The 23,170-nt window shown below is 38.0% G+C and overlaps 1 protein-coding gene across 1 annotated transcript in view; it reads right to left on the reverse strand.

Annotated features, from left to right (window-relative positions):
• GRID2 (glutamate ionotropic receptor delta type subunit 2) overlaps positions 1-23,170 on the reverse strand; it is an 805,832-nt gene that overhangs the window by 755,848 nt on the left and 26,814 nt on the right. The gene's annotated exons all lie outside the window — the stretch shown is intronic.

Genomic DNA, 23,170 nt, shown 5'->3' on the forward strand with positions numbered 1-23,170 from the left:
TGAAGAAAGGGAAAAATAGGCTTGTTCTGGCTGTTAGGAAGTTGCTTGTAAGCAGTAGTGTCTATCTGGAAGGGATTAAGCATGACTAAGAGAAGAAACTGAGAGGAAGGTTAAAAGGGGAAGCAAATCATGTGGTCAGGCTACTTGGCGATACCTGTCAAACAGCCCTATGCCTGCATGCCCCTTGAAGGAGGAGGACAAATCTGGGGAAGCTGTGGCCACACTTGCATTCAGCTGACTTCCGTGTTCAGGAGTTCTTGGGTGCTTTCCCTACATTTGGGTAGGGAGGAGGTGGATGGACATCCTGACGTCCCAATGTTAAGTAGTCATGACTTAAGAGGTAAAAGTATCTTCATCCTGGAAAGGATAAATAATCAGCTTCTAATTAGGAAACTGAGGGGGGAAGTAAAAGTCAATTTTCACAATGGTAGATGGTTAGCAGCAGAATATGGCAGGGTTCTGTATTTATGTTAGCGTACTTGACTTATTTATAAGTGACCTGAAAAAGCATTTGAGCAGGAAGATGATAAAGGTTGCTGATGATGCAAAGCTATTCAAGGTAATAAGGATGAGGGCAGACTGACAAACTGCAGAAAAATGACTTAGGAGGATGTAGTGGGTTTACGTGGCAAGGTTTTGGTATCAGGAGACTGCAGGGGTGGCCTCTGTGAGAAGAATCCAGAAGCTGCCCCATGTTAGATAAGGGACGGTTTCAGCAGGCTCCAAAGGGACCTGCTGCTGGCCAGAGCCAAGCCAATAAGCAATGTTGTTTGTACCTCTGTGAGAGCAGATTTAAGAGAGGGGAAAAAAATAATATAGAAAAACTGTGGCACAACAGAAGCTGGGAGAGTGAGGAGTGAGAAACAGACCTGCAGCAGGAGGGCAGGAGGTGCTCCAGGCATGCAGCTGAAGTTCCCCTGCGGCCTGTGGAGAGGCCCCTGGTGGAGCAGGCTGTCCCTCTGCAGCCCATGGGTCCCACATGGAGCAGATCTCCATGCTGCAGCCCATGGAGGAGCCCCCGGTGGAGCAGGTGGATGTGGCCTGGAGGAGGCTGCGGCCCATGGAGAGCCCCCGCAGGAGCAGGCCCCGGGCCGGAGCTGCAGCCCGTGGAGAGGAGCCCACGCAGGAGCAGGGGGTCTGGGGGGAGCTGCCGCCCGTGGGGGACCTGTGCTGGAGCAGTTTGCTCCTAGGGGATGGATGGCGCCCGTGGTATGAAACCATATTGGAGCAGTTCTTGAAGAGCTGCTGCCTGTGGGAAGCCCACGCAGGATCAGTTCAGGAAGGATGGCATCTCGTGGGACGGATCCCACATTGGAGCAGCAAAGAGAACAACCATGAAGGAGCGCTAGAGGAGTAGCGCTATAGACTGACTGCAGCCCCCATTCCCCCGTTTCCCTGTGCTGCTTGGGGGGATGAGGTGGAAGAGGGTGGATGGGGGGATTTTTTTTCCCGTTATTTCTCTCTTCTCTAGCTTACTAGCAATAGGCAATAAATTTTGCTAACCTCCCTACTCTGAGTCTGTTTGGCCCGTCACGGTAATTGTTGAGTGATCTCTCTGCTCTTATCTCAACCCCTGAGCTCATTTCACTGTATTTTCTCCCCCTTTTCCTTTGAGGAGGGGGAGTGAGAGAGTGGTTGTGGGGGAGCTCAGCTGCCTACCTGAGTAAAACCACCCCACAGGATGACCACCAGGCACTCATAGAATTATAGAATAGTTTGGGTTGGAAGGGACCTTAAAGATCAGCTAATTCCTAAGGGACACGTTCCACCAGACCGGGTTGCTCAAAGCCCCATCCAACCTGGCCTTGAACACTTCCATGGATGGGGCATCCACAACTTCTCTGGGCAACCAGTAAATACAACAGAACACTATATGAAATTCAGTGTAGATACATTGATTATGTCACCAGATTAAAAAACAACAACAACAAATCCTTCCCAGTTTCACAGATAAAAAGGCAGGCTCTTGAGTGACTACTAATTTTTCCTAACTACTATTTTTTCTTGGAATGAAAAATTAAATGCTTAAAGTTCTTAGCAAAGAAATGAGACAGAAATAAATCACTATTTAACTGTAGAAATCCATAGCTCACCTACATCTTACTATTGTGTCCATCTTTGTCTTCTCATCTCCAAAGGAACATATTAGAATTGAAGAACAGTAAGATAATAGGAATGACAGAGAGGTGCTGAGCTTCTATTTTTCCTCTCCCTACCCCTGGCAGTTTGATATTTTAGGTTAATATGGTATATTATTCTGAGTAACTGTGTAAAGAATTTTAATAGCTTTGTATTAAAAGATTTTTTAAAAATTATTATTTTATTAGAAAGCAATGACCTATACCTTATCTCAAGTTTCCTGTTTGCTGCAACATTAATTGGACGAATAGCACTGTTATTCAGGCAAATACAATACCGCTTACCCTTTGGCAGATCTCAGCCCTTTAACTTGCATATGTAGGTAAATGAGAATCTTCCTCTTTGCTACAGGAGGCTGCAGTTCACTTTATTTGAGAGGTATTTCAGGTGGAGGTCTGACATCATTTATGTACATGACTAGCTACCTACTCAACACTACACTGTCACACACTGTCTTCCGCTAGATTAAAAACAGCAACAAAATAATCAAGAAACACACACCGCACACATAACCAACCAGCCACAAAGGAGACAAGGAAGAACAAAATACAGTACACAAATCTGTTTCATCACAGGCAACTCAGATATTCTACATAGTCAGTGATTAAAGTGAAGAGCTATCTTCTGCAGAACTTCTTTACCAGGAATTTTTCTCACAAGGGAATGAAAGAAAAATAAAGTCTTGATGCCATGGGGTCTTATTAGTCATAATGGTGCAAAGATTATTTCACAGATTTGCACAGTAGAATAAACAGTCACTTGAGGAAAATACTGTTTGCTATGACTGACATAATTGTGTAATCAGGATTCCGGCGGAATGAAGTAAAAACACATCTAAACTGTAGGAATCTACTACTGAGTTGAGATTTTTCCCACTTGTGTAGTAAAATAATTATGTAAGTGAAGATCCTTCCTTAAGAATGAGACTGAGGTTCTCTACAAATGAGCTTGCAAGTGAGTAACAGCCAAAGCAAAATGACTTCAAAAGGTCAGCAAGAATCCTGTCTCCCATGTAAATGCTAAAAGCTTGAAATGAAGAGAGCCAAAACTAACATGGACTCTTTGTAATATACACGTCTATATAGAGAAGATTGACTAAGTGCTCCTCTAACCTGCAAAGGGGAGGGGACAGCAGCTCCACTATAGCACAGGGAAATTTTATTACTGTTGCTTTCTGTGGCCAGATTGTTGGCAGATGTTATTAATTTAAATATTTTCCAAGAAAAATTCTTTCCAATGATTTCTCTCACTTGGTATCGTATGAGGTGATGGTTTGTGGTGTTATTTGAATAAACAATAGCTCTGTATTTATTTTAATAAGTTGCAGAGCACCCAGAAAACTTGGAACATCTAACTGAAGGATTATTCATGTTTTCAAGAAAATTCAGTATATAAAAAGCCTGTGTTGTTAACTGCTGCAAACTCACACAGAAAATAATTCTACCTTCCAAATCAAAATCTGCATTTCCATCTGGACTCGCTTCAAGTTTCTGAATATGCCTGCTACAGAAATTTCAGTATCTGTGTCTTCTATAGGACTTGCTTCTCTTACAGGATTTTCTCCAGACCACATAACTTAGAACAGCAAGTGTCAGACCCACTCAGATCAATTCTGTTTTAAGACTACAACACACTGAGTACAGTGAGATTTGTGAATACTCATCAATTTGCAGAATCAGGTCTTTAAATATGAGGATGGTCATGTCTATTCCTTAAACTATTGTGTTATAATAACCTTATGCACTAATATTATAATCTTATTTTAAATACTAGTAAAGTACTTTATATAGGTTATAGGTGACAAATGATATTCTGTTTTAAGTTTTCTTATTTACTGCATTTCTCAGTGCTTCCTTTCTTGATAAATTCTTTAATTCTGCACACTTTTGAGAGGAGAAACCTTATTTTTACTTGTGTGCTGTCAGTGATAATAACATTTAAGTTACATGACTAAGCATCCTCCATAGTATTTTGAACACCAGTTTCATTCTTTTATGCTTTAGTCTCTTCCTCATAATTCTCCAGTACATGGATAAACAAATATAGTAAGTTATTTTCCAGCTGGTGTATATATTCCAATTTAGTCAACAATCATTTCTGTATCTTTTCTCTTCAGCATTTCAAATATATGTATTCCTGAATACCTTTTAAAATGTAAAGACAACTTAGCTGCAAAATCAGGTGTTCTGTCTCCCTCATTTTATATTATTAGAATACAGAATATACTGAGTTGGAAGATCCCTTCCAACTAGGTCCACTAGGGTCATTAGGTCCAACTCCTGTCTCTACACAAGACCACCCCAAAATCAGACCATATGTCCGAAAGCATTGTCCAAATGCTTCTTGAACTCTGGCAGGCTTTCTACCATGACCACTTCCCTAGGGAGCCTGTTCCAGTGCCCAACCATGCTTTCAGTGAAGAACCTTTTCCTAATATCTAACCTGAACCTCCTATGACACAGCTTTATGCCATTTCCTTCGGTCTTACCACTGCTCACCAGTAATCAGTGCCTGCCCCTCTGCTCCCCCTTGTGAGGAAACTGTAGACCTCAGTGAGGTCTCCCCTCAGACTCCTCAAGGCTGAACTATCCAAGTGACTTCAGCCACTCCTGTCTTGCCCTGTACACTCTTCACTATCTTTGTAGCCCTCCTGTGGATGCTAATAGATTTATGTCCTTCTTAGGTTATGGCACCCAAAACTGCACACAGTACTCGAGGTGAAGCAGCACCAGTGCAGAGCAGAGCGCGTCAATCACTTTCCTCAAAAGGCTAGCAATACTGTGCTTGATGCACCCCAGGATATGGTTGGCCCTTTTGGCTGGCATGGTACACTGTTGACTCATGTTCAACTTGCTGTTGACCAAAACACGCTTATCCCTTTCTATGGGGCTGCTCTCCAGCCTCTTGTCCCCCAGACTGTACATACATCCAGGGTTGCTCTGTCCCAGGTGCAGAATCCAGCACTTGCTCTTATTAAACTCCACGCGGTTGGTGATTACCCATCCCTCTAATTTTTCCAGATCTCTTTGCAAGGCCTCCCTACCCTCAAGGGAGCCAAGAGCTCCTCCCAGTTTAGTGTTATCTGCAAACTTACTTAGTATACCTTTAAGTCTGGCATCCAACTCATTTATGAAAACAGTAAAGAGAAATGTCCCTCAAATTGTTATCATGAGCTTTTAAGTCATTGAAAGAGATTTTCTTTTGGGGCTTTTTATGGTACAGACAATCTGAAGATACTCTGTAGCCATAAACTGTAATTAATCACATGAGAAGATGAATGAAAAATATCAGAAATAGCTATATCGTACTATAATTTTTTAAAAAACATACGTATCAAAACAAACATATCTTGATACACACATGCACTAGGTTAAGTAAATGCAATATGTGGACTGTTAACTTGGTCATTTCCTGCCATCTAGATGCTTTCTTTAACCATATCATTTTAGCTTAAGAAGACAGCATAAAATTAGCATTATTTGTGTTTTGGAAAAAAGATTTTTTTTGGCACATTCCAATTAAATGTATAGTCACTGAAGCATTCACTTGACAGATTATAAACTACTAGTCATTATAAGTTTAGTTGTTTCAGAGCTATAATTGCTGAAAAATTTTTAAAGTATTTTCTTTGTGTTCTGAAGTGAAGTAATATTTCATTAGTTTCCTTGTATTCTAAGGCAACTTAGCTTGAAAGAGCTGATCAAAAGTTATCTGCCCAAAGTGAAACAATTCAGAAAGTTTTCAGTTCTGATTAGAGGGAATTAAAATGAAACCTTAATTATACTGATTGTCACAGCTCTTACCAGCTCACTCTTCAGTTAAGATAACTGGAAAGCTTTTTGATTGCTCGTGTACCTTCTGTATTCTCTAACATATACAGACAGCTAACCTACTGCTGCACAGTCCTCTACAGAACTTCAACAGTCATGTTTTCTGAAGTCAGAGATTTATAAATATGTATATATATGTGTGTATATATATATGCTTGTGTGTATGTATCATATTTTTTAAGCTTTGGGAGGAAGAGGTGGGAGAAGAAAGGAGGAAAACATGTCCAAAGTAGTTGAAAGAGGCAAGAAAATCTCCCAAACTCTGAAGTGGGGTCTTCCACCCTTCCACCTTGGTTTTTTTTTTTTTTTTGTGATTTTTTTTTTTTTAATTATAATGACATTGGACTCTCATCTCATTAAGACTATTGTTCAGCTATCAATCAGAAAGAAGTGAATTGTATTCTCCAACTGCATGCATGAAGATAGGTCTGCAAGCTAGAGTCTGCAACTTTGAAATGGAAATGGAACTTTGAAATGTGTTTCTAAAACAAAGCTTGCAATGAATTATCCCTTTTTAACTTGACTAATTAGCTTTACTTCCCCTGAGTCCCTCTTTAGCAGTTTCTTTTAACTTCAATGTCACCCTTATAGGATGACACAATCGATCCACGTACAAACCCTTTATCACAAGTAGGCTTATGTTTCAGTGATTATAAAAAAATAAAAAAGAGAGAAAAACGACAAACAGGAGTATTAATTTGACAGGCATAATAAAAGAGAAGAATCTTAAGAATAAATATTGTACCTGCCAGCAGATATCAATCCTAGAGTTATTAACATTAAGACCTGGACTATAAAATACTATCTCTAACTTTAAGGTCCATGGGAAGAACACGTTTGTATGAACGTATGTATTTATTATACATTGCATTGAAAGTGACAAAAATATTCTTCTACGCTTCAGTTAGAATAGCACTGCATGTTGTCCTAGTCTATTTTCTACTATAACCTTTCCAGAAGGTCAGTATTTTCTTTCATATATATTCATAATGTTTTCTTACCTACGCAGATTCTTTTCTACAAAGAATAAATCTAATTTATATTTAGGGTTTCCCATCTCAAAAATACATTTTCATGAGGCAAGTGTCTTAATGGTACAGAAACCATATGTTTTTGTAACTACTGCAGTTAGTTGTTGCTATGAATTTTTCTTCTGTTTTGTCAGTTTAATATATTTCTGCACCTGAAAGGGCTATGAAGAAACTGTGACATACAGCAATTCATTATTTCCAAATACATAAAGGAAGAAAACACCCTAGAAAAATATTAATTTCATCCAATAAATCAGTAAGAACTTAAATTATTCACTTATGCTAGCCACTATTTGGAAACTATTAATAACTAACTGAATTTGTCAATTTAATCATATACTATTACTTCTATATTTTGAGAGGATGACCTAGCCTCACACAAGAAGCTTAGCCAACTATTTTAATGCAAACTGCCCTGTGAACAAGATAAAATCAGAATGTCTCAGTGTCTCTAACTCCATATGTGCCCAACAAGGAGTGAGAGGGAATAGTTTCTTCTCATCCACTCAAAGACCTCCCTCCCTTCTTTCATATTTTAGAAACAATCACCCTGGCAAAATATTATCATCATTAAAATTAGTAAAAAGCAAATGGAAATAATGCATGGACATGAGCTAAAATATATGGTAGGTATTCTAACATCCAAAAATGCTTATATTTTCTCCTTTGACATTTCTCACATTCCAGCTAAAATTCAGTGCTGTGCTGCTCTTCAGCTGAAGATCCTAATTTTTAATCAGCCACTGAGACTATTTCACCTGTACTGGAGTTTGTATTGGTCACTAGTGGCTGTTAAAGACTCTGAATAAAGACTGCTGTTGTGTGAATTCAGATTCAAACTGGTTTAAGCTGTAAATCTGATACAATATTTTTTACGTTGGAAAGAAATTCATGGTTGGTGATGAATATCAAGGAACTGAAGACAGATTGAGTTTTCAAAATGAAACTGGATGCCTTTCTGGAAATTTTGCATGATTAAAATATAAATAAAACAAATACCATTACACAATTGTAACAAGCTAAAATGAAAATGCAGCTTGTAATATAGGAGCTAAATCTTAATTGTAGCTTGTGACTCTAAATGTACCACACTGCTATTCTGTTGGTGCTGTCTTCAAGTATAGAGTTTTTCCCCTGCCTGCTCAGACTCAGAGTCATTCATTCAATCTCTTCCCTTTGAGCACTGCCTCCTCCACTGTGCTCATTCAGGAGTTTGCACAGCTCAAGTCTGTGAGACGAAGTTCTGTCTTGAAAGTGGGCTGCTGCTCCTCAAATGAGGAAAGCTCAGAAGTTTCACTGAGGTAAAAATAATCTTCAGGAAATCAGGTAATGGGGGAAATAAGGGAGGACTAGGCAAAAGGAAGATGTGCTAATCACAGGTTGAAATGTAGAAACAGGGCACAGAGCTCTACATTTTAGCAAGAATAGTCAGGCATTTAGTAAGGTAGACAGTATGTGAACATGTGGGAGTAAATATGCAAAAACCAATAAAGAGTGTGGGTTTGTTGAAAATCTCTAATAGGTCATGCCAAAAGAATCTAATAGCTGGCTTGCATATATGCTTGTTTTTAATTTTATTGTAAAAGAGGAGTGATAGATACTGTAACTGAGCTGGGTTTGGCTTTGAACATGAGAATGTTGCAGGGTAACAATATATTATCCTATAATAGTAACATTACATTTGGGTTTGCACAAGGATTCAAATGCAATCCATCATAACATGGTCAAACCATTGCATAGCACTGCATGTGTTTCAGTGAGCAATATACCATTAAAGGGAAACAGCAAAGCAACAAATAAGTGTTGTTTTGGTGGATGCAAACATGCAAAATGCCCTAGTGAAATCCACATTTACTGCATCCATTATCTTCTCTTCTCTCCACAATCAACTAATTACAAAATGTAAAAAAAAGAAGATTGTTTGGCATGGCTCAGTAGAAATGTCATAAACCTGTGTTATTTATCATTTGCACAATTTTTCATTCCAAACTTTTACATGCTGCCACATACAGAAATTGTTTTAGTTACCAGGGAAGTATAATTGCCTGTCCAGTACACACCTCATGTGCATCACGACAGAGTGATAAAGAATAGCACATCCAATGGAAACTGAAAAAGAAGTTTTAAGCTCTAAGAATCTAAAGAAGGTATGCAAAATCTCCCACAACTACACTGTTTTGATGGCAAATTCTTGATTTTTTAGTTTTTTGAAGTGAATACCTCAAGATTATCACTCAGTAGAAAGCCAGTATCACAAAGCTGCATGTTATTTGAGGAATTTTATCCCACAGCACATAGTCATTAAAATAAACCTTTATCAGCAGAATTCTGTTTTATTTATTCTCTATACAAGCATTAAACTGGGCTACTCTGCTTTGTTTGGTTTTGTCAAAGAAGGTGCAGGAATTTAGATTTGCACAGGAGAGTACACACTACATTACCTACAAAAAATACTAATATGATTCACAGAACTACAACCAAATAGACTGAGACAAATAAAAAGACTCAGTGAAGTAAATATAACTGGAATGTTACTGCAGTAATGTGTTAATGTAGTGTTACAGCAACAAAAATACATAGTTTTAGAGTTAAAGGGCAATTACGTACTCCCAAAGAAACTATCTATTGGAGCTCTTCCTTCAAGTATTTATTGTTTATATTGCATGGTCTCTTACACCATTTGGTATTGCTTCTGTTCTCTGGAGAAGGCTGTAAATCATATAAAAAAGTTTTTTTTTCAAGATTGCCACCAGGTGAAATACATCATAAATGAATTTACATCTTCATCAGATAGATGAAAATGTAAATTTTAAAACAAAAATGCAAAAAATAATCAAGCACCATAAATAATACGCAGCTCTGATGTTTAATCTAACTTCGAGAGAGAGAAAAAAATGAAAGCACATAAGGAAAATCTAGATTACCACTGATTTATGTTAGTGATATTTTGTTGTTTTTTGTTTGTTTGTTTTTTCAAAGGCATTCATGTTTTATTGTCTTTAATGGCAGTAGCCAGAATAAGCTCCAGTTAGGCTTTTTCCCTTCTCATTTTCTCCCTGCATAGTAACATGACTTCTTTGTTAGTCCTCCTGAGTGGCCTGTTCCTTCTTTCAAAGGTAACAAACTCTCAGAGACAACACCCTGTTCAGCCAGGCCGGCCTTCTTCCCTAACAGCTCATCTTTCATCACGTGGGGACAGCCACTCAGATTTTTGCTTTTAAGATTTCCTTCTTGGAGTGTGTCCAGCCTTCCTGGATTTCTTTGCCCTTCATGACAGCCTCCCAAGGAACTCTGTCAACCAGTCTCCTTAACAGGCCAAAGTCTGCCTTGCAGAAGTCCAAGATGGCAGTTCTGCTAAAACTCCTCCTTACTTTTCCAAGAATTGAAAACTATTATTTCATGATCACTACACCCAAGATGACCTCCAACCCTCCCATCACCCACAAGTTGTTCTCTGTGAGAAAAAGGTCCGGTGGTGTGCCTTTCATAGTTGGCTCACACTCACCAACTGTGTCAGGAACTTATCTTCCACACACTCCAGAAACCTCCTAGACTGTTTCCTCTCTGCTGTATTGTATTTGCAGCAGACATCTGGTAAGTTGAAGTCCCCCATAAGAACAAGGGCTAGTGACTGTGAGACTTCTCCCAGCTGCTTATAGAATATTTCATCTACCTCTTCATCCTGGTTGGGTGGTCTATAACAGACTTCCACCATGACACCTCCCTTGGTGGCCTTCCCCGATTCTTACCCATAAACACTCAACCCTATCATCACCATCATTAAGCTCAAGACTTCAAAACACACCCTGACATACAGGTCTACCCCACCACCTCTCCTTCCTAGCCTCTCCATTCTGAAGAATTTATAGCCATCCACTGCAGCACTCCAACTGTGCAAGTCATTCCCCAGAGCTCAGTACTGGGACCAGTTCTCTTCAATATCTTTATCAATGATCTGGGGATCATCAATGAGGAGATAGGAATCACACTCAGTAAGTTTGCAGACGAGGGTAAGAAGGATCTACAGAGGGATCTGGATTTTGGGGGTAGGAAGGATCTACAGAGGGATCTGGATAGGCTGATGGATTGATGGGCCAAGACCAACTGTATGAAATTCAACAAGGCTAAGTACCAGGTTCTGCACTTGGGGTACAACAACCCCGTGCAACGCTACAAGCTGGAGGAAGAGTGGCTGGAAAGCTGCCAGTTGAAGGGGACTTGGGGGTATTGGTCAATAGCTGGTTGAATATGAGCGATCAGTGTGCTCTGGTAGCCAAAAAGGCCAACAGTATCCTGTCTTGTAACAGAAATATCATGGCTAGCAGGACGAAGGAAGTGATTGTCCCCCTTTGCTAAGCTCTGGTGAATCCGCATCTTAAATGCTGTGTTTGGTTTTGGGCCCCTAACTACAAGAAGGACACCAAGGTGCTGGAGCGTGTCCAAAGGTCAATGAAGCTGGTGAATGTTCTAGAGAACAAGTCTTATGAGGAGTGGCTGATGGAACTAGGGTTACTTAGTCTAGATAAAAGAAGGCTCAGGGGAGACCATATCACTCTCTACAACTACCTTAAAGGAGGTTGTAGTGAGATGGAGGTCGGTCTCTTCTCCCAAGCAACAAGTAATAGGACAAGAGGGAACGGCTTCAAGTTGCACCAGAGGAGGTTTAGATTAAATATTAGGAAAAAATTTCTTCACTGAAAGGGTTATGAAGCATTGGAACAGGCTGCCCAGAGAAGTGATTGAGTCGCTATCCCTGGAGGTATTTAAAAGACATGGTTTAGTGGTAGACTTGGCAGTGCTAGGTTAACAGTTGGAACTGATGATCTTAGAAGTGTTCTCACAACTAAATGATTCTATGATTCTACGGTATATTTATGAACATATAGGTAATCCTTTCTTTTCTTAGTTGCTTCAAAAGGAGCACTCTAAGTAGCATGCAAAAGAGGGAGTCAAATGATTTTTATGAATCCTATTTCAAATGTATAGTGAAGGTCCTATTAATTGAAAAAGTACTTTAATCTTCAAGTATAGGCCCCCCAACCCTGTGGCAGATTTCTTAGGTAATGCTGAGGTCTCCTACACGCAATTTTCTTCAGAAGTGAGGTGTTTGATAATGTCAGAGAAAGCATATACTGTAGTAAAATATATGTTGTGATTCAGTTGGAGCATTTCTTCCTGCTTTGACATCCATCAGTTCCTGATTTAAAAACAGTTTGTAGTTGCATCAGACTTAACGGGTAGCAGCAATTTGTTCTCTTCCAGAAAGTGAATTTGACAAAGATTAGATGTCAAAGCTGATGGAGCAAACTAAAACCCTAAGAACAAACATGGGACCCAATTCTGGAAAACACAATCATCTTTATAAGAATATTTCAAGTTAATTGCCTATTTAAAAAAAAAAGAAAAAAAAGAAAAGAAACTGTCATCTGCAATATTGTTAGCAATGTTGCACAAATAAGTAAACACATCTCTTATCTAATGTTAACAGAACACATAAGAAGGTGTGCTGCTAAGCTTTCAGTGCTTTTGCTTTATGTGTAATACAATAAAAAATACTAGTGCAGAATAAAATGCATTCAGATGCTCTCTGCCTAAAATATGACCAATAAACTGGAAAACACAAAGTTCAGTCACTCATATGATACAAAAACTTCAGTCCATGGGAAAACATTTTCAATTTATCCTTGAAAAGACAGAGAAAAGAGGTTTTTTTCTTATGTCTTGTAGATTAATTCAAGGCAGTGAGGAGAGAACTGTGATGATCATCTCCACAAGAGTAAATGGCCTTCAGTTGAAGAGGATACTAGTCTCATTTCTTTGCTAACTACTATTGACACAATGGCTTTGCATGGAAAACAGCCTCCTGAAGAGGAAATGTCAATACCATTTAAGGCTCTGTAAATTCCTAGGTAATTCTGCTTGTAGTTCAGTGCCTATTCAGTGCTGATTTGGGATTACCACTGTAACCACTGTTGTTTACATATGGTCTTAAAAATCACTCTCCAGGTGGAAGTTGGATGGAATTTAGAAAATAAAAAACTTAAATAGAAAAAAAAAAAAAAGCAACACCAAAACAACCCAACAACAAAAATTCCACCCCCCCCGAATCCACACACACACCTGCAGACACCACACTTAAACCTACCCTTCCACATGTGAATAGGAATAGCTGTAGATAGAAAAGTACAAACTACAATGGAAGACACTCCTAAACATTAACAATTATTGAAGTAATAATTAGGCTTATAGCTATCCTTCTGTGACCTACAATTCCTTGTTAACCCTTCCAGTCATTCTACAGACAATGAAGTGATCTCTATCCTTGGTGACAGAGAAGAACCCTGGCTAAACAAATACTAGAAATTTCTTATGAAAGAAAGCAATTTTCCCAGTCTTTCCCAATTTTTCTGGAATCTGAGAGACAGAAAAATTTCTAACAGTATTATCTCCTCCTTTCTTTCACTGGTAAATTAACTCTCTTTATGATCAACATATATGAGTTTATACATCTAATGTATTAATTGGCACAAACATCTATTCCCTTTTAATTCTAACTAGACTATCACCTAACAGTTTCTGAAACACACAAACAGTTGTCTTAAAGCTAACTATTCCATTGGAAACAGAAGTGCTCTAAATACATCTAATTGCACCTTTCTCTATAAAGTAAAATGTAATGAAAAAAAAAGGAGGACAACTAGAGGTAATGAGTAACTTTTTTTTTTTTTTGGGTGACTAGGGCTGCATGGGAAAGCTCTTTGACAACCTGGCATTCCGAAAGTTTTTAATGACAGAGAGTACAAATAATGGGGACATTACTTTTCTCAAAGGAGGAGAAAAAAAATGAAGAATTAATAAAAACCTTTGAGCTTTCACCTGAGCATTCAAAAACTTTCATAATTCAAGCAACTGGGGGGCAAATTACCCCACAATATGTCTTATTTAATCTGACCTTTTACATGATTGAGCTTTTTCTAGTTGCATTTGGTCTTTTTCTAAATCTTTGAGTGACCTTTATTTTTTCTGTACTAGCTTTTCTTTTCTGGCACCTGTTAAACATTTTATGAAAATACATAAAATGCTGTAGTGATAAGTGCAGGAAGACAGGTGATGGAAATTCAAATTAACAGCATGAATTTAACCCTTGACATTTGACTAAAGATTCGGCTACCTTTTTGAACTTGGTGAAGAGCAGTATTTAGACATGATTTGTAAACCCAAAGAAAAACTTTAACAGACAATCATTGATTCATGTAATAATGGATTTAGGATATGCTGGAAAAAGTGGTGAAAAAAAAAGCAGAGCATGATACACTGCATCAAAAAATATTCCTCTGAGTAGAGAGGTTAGAAACAGGTCCAGTGGAATGTCAAAAATGAGTACAGTATGTTTTAATTCAGATTTTTTTCTTATATTATACATTTAGAGATATTAATTTCTGTCTTTTTACTTGATATGGTCAGGACATGAATATTACATCTAAATGTGTATGAACCTGGCTTTACTAAATAGGATATAAGCTGAAGAGACTATATTTACCATACTACACAACACTAGCAACAATTTCTTACTCAAAAACATTTTTACCTTGTCAACAAGAAAGGAAGATCACTAGAAGTATGAAAATCTGGAAGTGAATTTTACTGCCCTGTAATCCTTCGAGTCTCTCTCAGCCTCACAGGTTAAGTATGTGTACACACTGCAGACGTGAATGGTAACAGGCTTCCCCCCCTGCGAAATGCTACCTCAAGCAATGAACAGTTTGTTTTGATTTAAATTCTAGGGCAAAATAAGTGTGTTTTTCTTTAAAACTTCTTTTTGCAAGAAAGACCAAGTTGTCTGCATATTCACCAAAAACAGAATGAGCAAATAAAATCTGCTACCTGGCATTTATAGATAAGGCAGACCACGTGGTTTCCCACTGAAAGAAATATCTGATTCAAAATAGACAAAGGTTGCATTTGGCTCTTGAGAAATGATATAATCAGACTTCATCACAGTCCTCACAAACAAATTTAAGAGTTTGCATTATGGATTTCCAGAAGATGCAGCTTCTCTCCAGTATCCCTAAAGCCTGTCTTGATGGTAGCACCCTCAAGAACTTTGATCTGCAAGTCAAATACACCACAAATGTCAGGCCTGTACCATCAAAACGCCTATTGAAATTTGGATGGAGTACAGTAGGCCAGGTGAAGTGCTTTACAGAAACCTTCCCCAAACTGTAAATGTTGCAAGAGATTCCTGTCACCACTTAGGAAACTGAAGATTTGGTTCTCCTCCAGTTTCATGAACTTGTTGTATTCTCTGGGGATATCTCAAAGTAAATGGAAACCGAGGAGGGACAAATTAAGAAGGAGGGTGAGGGCCAACTACTAAGCAGAGTTGTCTCTCCTCTCTGAATGAACAGTTTCAATAGAAGTGTCAGTATCACTGGAAAGGCATGCGTGTCTTCCAACATGTGCCTTATACTTTGGATAATAAATGCAGGATTAGGCTCTCCAGCTACTTAGCTCTATATATCTGTGAGGCAGAAATTTCTATCTACAGTACTCATTCTACACCACAAAAAATAGCAAAATATGTAAATAGCTTGCTAAAGGGTATCTGAGAAGTACATAATAGCATAGAATAACATTTCTGACAGGAATATAGTTACAAGGACAGACAAAAATATCAAGTTATACCTGGACATAATACTTAATGCTTTGGTATAAAATATTTATATACCACTTACTTCCATCCTCCTTTTTTTTTTTTTTTAAATAAGTTCTTCTACATACAAATTCTGTTTGATGAAAAGCCTTGAGAAAATAGATACTTATTCTACAGGTACATTTATGCCAACGTGAAAAACTCCATTTAAACTTTCTCAGAAACTGCATAAGAACCCAAGATGAATAAGAAACACCTACTAAAAAAAAACATTAAAAGTGTGGAAGGAACAACAGATCTGTTTGTTTTGTTGGCTGAATGGATACCAACAACATCTAAGGAAATTAAGAATCCCACTTAAAAAAAAAGTTAAAACCTCAAGGAAAACAATTACCTGCATTATAGTAATTGGTAATTTTGTCAGTTAGTGTCTTGCATTTGGTGAATACAAAAAGTGGTAATTTTGGTAACCTGCAATTCATTACCATAAGCACAGAAGAAGAAAACTCAGTTCCCAGACTAGTATAATAGAAATTACAGCAGAGATTTATAACAATCCCAGATTTATAGCAGCCCCAGATGGTTAGCCAAGGTTTGAGAGAGAGAATAATCTAAGTACTGTATAACCTGTCTTTGTAGAGAGAGATGTGGGCCCACTCTACTATAATGAATGCAGACATACAGTAGTTGACATAATGTGTGAGCACTTCACAAGTAGCTGGGTATTAGTAAGCACTGCTGACTGGTTAATCCTCTAGATAATTTTGGCTCTTTAGTATAAGGAAGAAAAAAATAGTGGCACTCATGCATTGAAATTCAGAAGCTAATTGTCTAGATATTATGGTCTTCATGTCATGTATAGGAAAACCGGCAGTGAGAAAGCAAAAAAAAACTTGGTCAAGGTCACATGGCTGGCTGGGAGCTGGGAGCAGAAGTAAGCCCATTTCTAGCCCATGGGATCAAACTGTTGTAAACTTTACTTTGCACCAAGTAGTAAGCAATGCCTACTTCAAGTACCAAGTCTGAAACAGGGAGGTGGACAGGACAGAAATCATCTGCTGCATCCAATGATCCTGATGTGCAACAAGGAGGGAGACAAGCAGTGTCATGGTTTCCAGCCTGGCCACTCTTTGCCTTCTCTGCAGCTCTGCTGCTTTGTGGGCCTCATCTTACATGAGGTTATCAGGAACAGAGTATCTCAAGTGTTTTTGTGACAGTTACAGCAACCAATAGACCTCTAGGAAGAAACTAACACAGGGAAAGACTGGGACATCTAGGAGTAATAGTGGGAGTATAAGAGACAGAAGCGCGCTTTGCAAGGCAAGCTGCTAACTGCACATTAGGCATACAAGGGAACCATCTGCCTGAGTAGGAAGCTGAATCAATATTAAAAAGGATCAGGTAGGAAATATATAACTGCACTTTGAATTGCTAATTTAAGGGAGATGATTCTTATCCTTAGGGCCACGTTTCACATCTTTTCTTCCTTCTGAGCAGTACATTGCTTAACACAAAATGACTACTTGCAGAATATAGATCTTTGCAAAATGAGCAAGGGTTTTACAAACTGACACCGTGTAACTCCAGAACCAGGGACTAGCTTCTGTTGCATGCAAAACAAGCTTTGATTGTGCTGATAGGCACTACTGAAAATACAAATATTAACTAGGTAGTAAATAATCAGTCTAAGCAAGTGAAGAATCCTTAACTTAATATTTGTTGCTCAGTTCTCATATTGACAAAAGACCAAGCAATGAAAGATGGATTTTTTTTTTTCATTTCTTTTTTGTTCTTCTGGTAAACTTTCAAACTTTTACAAAGGTGGCTATATTCTTATATATACAAAAGGACACAGAGCAAACAAAAAAATATCTTTGTTATCATGACTACAGTTTTAATGGTAGTCAAATGGTTTGCGGGAGCCTTTCAATATGAAGGCTGTAGAATCACACTGGATTGATTGCAACGTACATTATGGTCAGTGTTAGAGCATTGAATTTAGTGCCTTACAGAACACTGGATTTAATGTTGAATAATGACATTGCACATAAAATTTATAGTGCAATTTACAGGTAAACTTTTATGCTATCTTCATTTTGGTCTTTAAAGAAAAATATGTGTTTTATTACCTTTTATTTCTTGAGAAATTGACCTAAAATAACATTAAGCCAAGCAAGCTGCAAACTACTGAACAAGTATAATCAGACCACTCCCATCTCCTAGTCACTAAGCATGAATCAATGCATTCATAGACTTTAAGACATCATCACATCATCTAACCTGATTTTCCATATTTCACCAGTTAATATTCTGCCTATTTTACTTGTAGCATGCCAACAACCAATATCTGATTGTAACTGATAAAACAAGAAAAAATATGATCCTATTTCAGCCCATCCACATCCAAATCCTGAATCAGGAGGAAGCCACTGCTTCCTCTGACCCACTCATTATAACTTTTACTTGACTCTGGTCTCTGAAATAGACCAGGGACTGACACAAACTAGAAATGAAAAGGAAGGTCAGTAGGTGATAGATAGTACTGTGGTCACAACAAGGTGAGTGGAAGAAGCGAAAATTGACCAGGATAGTTTTTAGTAAGAAAAATAAAATGGAAATGAACAAACAATAAATAATAATATAAAAAAAAATATCAAATTAATTTGTAATAAAGGTTAGAATATATGTGGACTGTTACCAAGCCTAACTGGAGCTACAATTGACAGAAAAAACAGTTGGTATCAATTTTAAAACTTCAGGAAATACATAATACACACTTCCCCTTGGCAGTTTGTTTCAAAGGTTAGTCACTCTCACCATAAAAATCTGTCTTATTTCTAATTTAAGTTTATGCATCTTCTGCTTCCAGCCATTAGTTCTTGTTATGATTCTTCTATTAGATTAAAATAGCTCATTAGTACATTTTTTCAAGCCTGTCAATCATTTTTAGGGCTCTTTTCCACATTACCTTCAGGTTGTTGTTCCATTAAATAACAGCATCAGATCATGCAGTGCAGCAGTATCCATCTCAACGTCACTTTTATTACAGATGTAGAGGAGAAAATCACTTCCTTCCAACAGATCTGCTATCCTACTTAGAAAATGAACAGAAAACATCTGCAAGAGACCATCTCCTGGTGCAAGTCAGTAGTGACTATTCCTACTGCATTTCCACAACCTTTTCCTAAAACGTCTAGTGTTGTAATTTCTCCAAAGGCTTCCTGCCAACTGCTTTAAGGTTGTATATGACAAATATCACTTTAAGGCCATTATGTCATGCTTGTTGATGCCTAGAACATGGAAAAGTGTTAATTCATTCTCTCACTGCAGCTAACTTGCAAATTATCACCTTGGTTCCTTTCTGTGTTCTCTGCATTCCAGAACCCATTCAAGACTTTACATTTTACAGTTTCCTAAACTACCTACTATTTTGTCAGTAAAATTTTGTAGATGTTGTTCCTTTAGTCAGAAATTCCATGAAGTGTGGTGAAAGAAAGTTAAAATAATGAAGTTTTATACCTACTGATAAAGCATTAGGTCAGTCTTATTTGCTTGCTTTACCGATGATCAGCATCAATGTAGTCCACTGCCTACTTTTAAGCACAATTGGCAAAAATACAATGATATTTCTCAGGTATCAATGTATGTGACATTAAATATAGGTTCAACCATAGTGAACTTTTATAAATAAGGCTTATATGATAATAGAGAGCATTCAGCAATACCCACAACCATTATCAAAATTCTGTTCAGATACAATTTTATAGATTGGTGAAAGGTATTTTTACTTTAATTAAAATAATGGTAGTGAATTTGGAAGGATTAATAGGTAATAGACCCTATATCTCTAACTCTCACATCTCATGGGGCATGAAAGATTTATATGGGCCAAACAAGGGAATAGTTCAGTCTGTAATGAACTTAATCTTCTCTGTAAATCTGTTTCTTGTTCCGTTCTGTGTGATTTATCACCTCTGCTTTATTTGATGAAGGATATAACTTTACGTAGCTTTGGATCCCTGTCCATGGCTGGGCCACCTTTATATTACTACCAATATAATCAAAAGTGGCATACCTATGTCATAGAATCACAGAACCATAGAATAATAGAACAGCTTGGGTTGGAAGTGACCTTAAAGACCATCTAGTTCCAAGCCACTTGCCATGTGCAGGAATGCTACCCACTAGATCAAGTTGCCCACAGCCTCGTCCAACCTGGTCTCGAACACCTTCAGGGATGGGGTATACACAATTTCACTGGACAACCTGTTCCAAGGCCTCACCAACCTGTGAGTGAAGAATTTACTCCTAGATTCCTATTCAGATAGGATGGAGAGAGGCTTGGCAACTCCATCAGCCAGTTCCCTCCAAACCCTGGGATGCATGGCATCAGGCCCCATAGATTTATATTTGTTCAGTTTCATCAGGTGCTCCCAAACCTGCTCTCCACTTACAGTAGGAGGTACTTTGCTCCTCCAGGTCTCATTTAGAGGTTCAGGGAAATGAGAGATTTGGGAAGCCTATCTGGCAGTAAAGAGTATGGGAAAAAAATTTGTTGAGTACCTCAGCTTTCTCTGTGTCTGACGTTACCAGTTCTCCCTTCTTATTTATCAGAGGGGGTACACCCTCCTTGGCCTTTCTTTTCTGGCCAATATACCTATAGAATCCTTTCTTGTTATTTTTTGCATCCCTTACCAAGCTCAGTTCCATCTGTGCCTTGACTTTACTGATCCCATCCCTGCATATCCAGGCAGCATCCCTGTACTTTTCCCAGGCCACATGGCCCTGCCTGTGCATTTCCTTCTTGCTTCTCAGTCTGACCAGCAGGTCCTTGCACAGCCATCCCAGTTCCCTGCCTTCCCTGCTTGCTTTCTTACATGGGGATGGAGAGTTCTTGTGCTCTAAGGAAAACATTCTTAAAGATTTGCCAGCTCTATTCAGCTCCTTTATCTCTAAGGACAGTGTTCCAGGGGATCTTGTCCACTAGGTCCTTATATAGCTGGTATTTTGCTCTTCAGAAGTTCAGGGTCCTGACTTTAATAACATAGAGGGCAACACCCTCATCCCTCCTTCCCTGCCTATCTCTTCTGAAAAGCTTGTAGCCCTCTATTCTATTGTTCCAGTTATGTGATCTGTCCCATCACATTTCTGTGATAGTAATCAGGTCATATTTTTCTAATTACACCATGGTTTCCAACTCCTCCTGCTTGTTTCCCATGCTTCATATATCAGAAGCACGTCCAAATAAAATGTTATCGAAATTCCACTTTTTGTACTAAATATCTTAGAAATTGTAACTTTGTATAAAACTATTCTACTGTGTGATTATAGATTTGTTATTTACAATACATACAACAGAAGTCTTACACGGATAATGAATTCCATGATTTAAATATATTGTTTTGCCGTTCACTACAAAAAACTGTAATTTTACCCTTTCCCACAGTTTTAAAAGTAATTGAGGGAGAGTTTTTCAGTGATATTTCCTCCACCATCTTCTATCTTTAATATCATGTTAAGTACAAGGTCTTGTCTTTTAATCTTATGTCATTATTATGGATATTAATAGTAGAAAGACAGTTACTATTTTTCTTATAAAATTCCATTGATATAATGAGCTCTCAACTGAAATATGGCATATGTTGTATGTTCAGATTTTCAGTGAGTACCTGTACTTCAACTGAAAAATACTTGCACATATGTTTTTTCTTCACAAACATAATTTTATCATATATACAAAACACAGAAAGCACTTTTAGTTCAGGAACTTTGCAAGTTGTAATTGGTTTGAGGCTGCAAAAATAATGAAATACAGTTATACACTTGCCTCAGTAATACTTTCTCAACCATTTAGTCCATAAGGACTACTTATCTGTGAATATGAGGGCCTGACAGGTTTCCACAGTATGCTACCTGAAGACTGCATCTACAAGATTCCCACAGTTATCAAGAAACCCTTCTCTGGCATGGCTCATTCTTGCTCTCACTGGAATTCATGTCAGTCAATAACAGGAGCTGGATCAAGCCCACAGAGTGAAACACTGCACTAATGACAGAAAAGGCAAATTACAACTACTGTTCTGCCAAGGAGGAAAAGGTCACCAGCCACAAGAAAGCTAAACTGAGAGTCTCCAGAGTGCTATTGCTAGCCACCAGAATGGACAGTTTTGCTCTGACTGCTTTCAGTGATTCTCAATCCAGTCTATTGCGTTTTTTCTTTTACTTCTATTGATGAGAATCTAACAATGATATTGACTTCAGGCTTTTCCACCCAGAACCTCCACACTACTTTGTGCATCTTCTACTACACATAAGAAAAAAGTTCCTATGGAAGACATATTCAGAAAACCTCTCCTTTTGAATCTCTCCTTAAATCTGAAAGTTATTGTGGCCATAATGCCTGGAAATTATTCCTGGCTGACACTTATAAAATAAAGTCTTTGGTTACTTAAATGGAATACAAGATTACTTTTTTTTTTTTCTCATTAAGTTCTTAGTTTTGCTATTCCATCCTCTCTCCTTGCATTTTTTGTGTGATTTGTCCATGCTGTCCTTCTGTTTGATGTGTCCTTTCATCTCCTTAGGAGAGCAACTACATTAGCATTTTCAATGCTAACGCAATGATGTTCAACTTCTTGCTATAGTTCATGGTTGCTACACTTAACATATGCTTCAGGATTAAATAGAATCTTCAAAGTCTTGCTGGAATAGATACAAAAATCAGATACTTAATGCTATTTGAATGTTTTTACAAGCATTTCAGTCCATCTCAACTTCAGGACCTCTTTGGAACTTCATTTTATGTTCATTATTTCAGCTTCAGGACTTTAGTCTTGTTTTAAGACGCACACAATATTTAAATGGAATTTAGTGATGTTTGAAGGAACAAATCACAACTCAAAAGATGTGATACACACATGGAGTTTTATCTTCTAGAAATATCAATGCTAATCAAACTTTTAATTACTGGTCTTGACTGAATTCATTAGTCTTGCCTTTACGTAGTTAATATATAGGATAAAGGTATATAAACAGTGACTAAGACAATGTTTAATTTGAAACCTAAACTGATTTTAGGATCTATCACTCCATTAAGTCAATTGACACATCAAGCAGTGAAAATAGATTTTAACTAGTTTGCATTCATTGTGTCACATTCTATACCATATTCCCATTGTATGTTTTGTCTCTGACTTTTAAGTCTGCCTAAATTCTGGCTGTGTTTGTTCCTGGCTAATTGTCCTGGTTTCATCTAGGATAGGCTTAATTTTCCTCACAATAGCTAGTACAGCGCTGTGTTTTGGATTTAGGATGAGAATAATGTTGATAATATGCTCACGTTTAAATTGCTGCAGAGCAGTGCTTACACTAAGGACTTTTCAGCTTCTCATACCACCCTGCCAGTGAGGAAGCTGGGCGTGTGCAAGAAGCTGTGAGGAAATAGAACCAGGACAGCTGACCTAAACTGGCCAAAGGGATATTCCATATCAGATAGTATCATGCTGGAGAATTAATAT

Source organism: Cygnus olor, chromosome 4, assembly GCF_009769625.2.
Source record: "Cygnus olor isolate bCygOlo1 chromosome 4, bCygOlo1.pri.v2, whole genome shotgun sequence".
In the NCBI taxonomy this organism is placed as follows: domain Eukaryota; kingdom Metazoa; phylum Chordata; class Aves; order Anseriformes; family Anatidae; genus Cygnus; species Cygnus olor.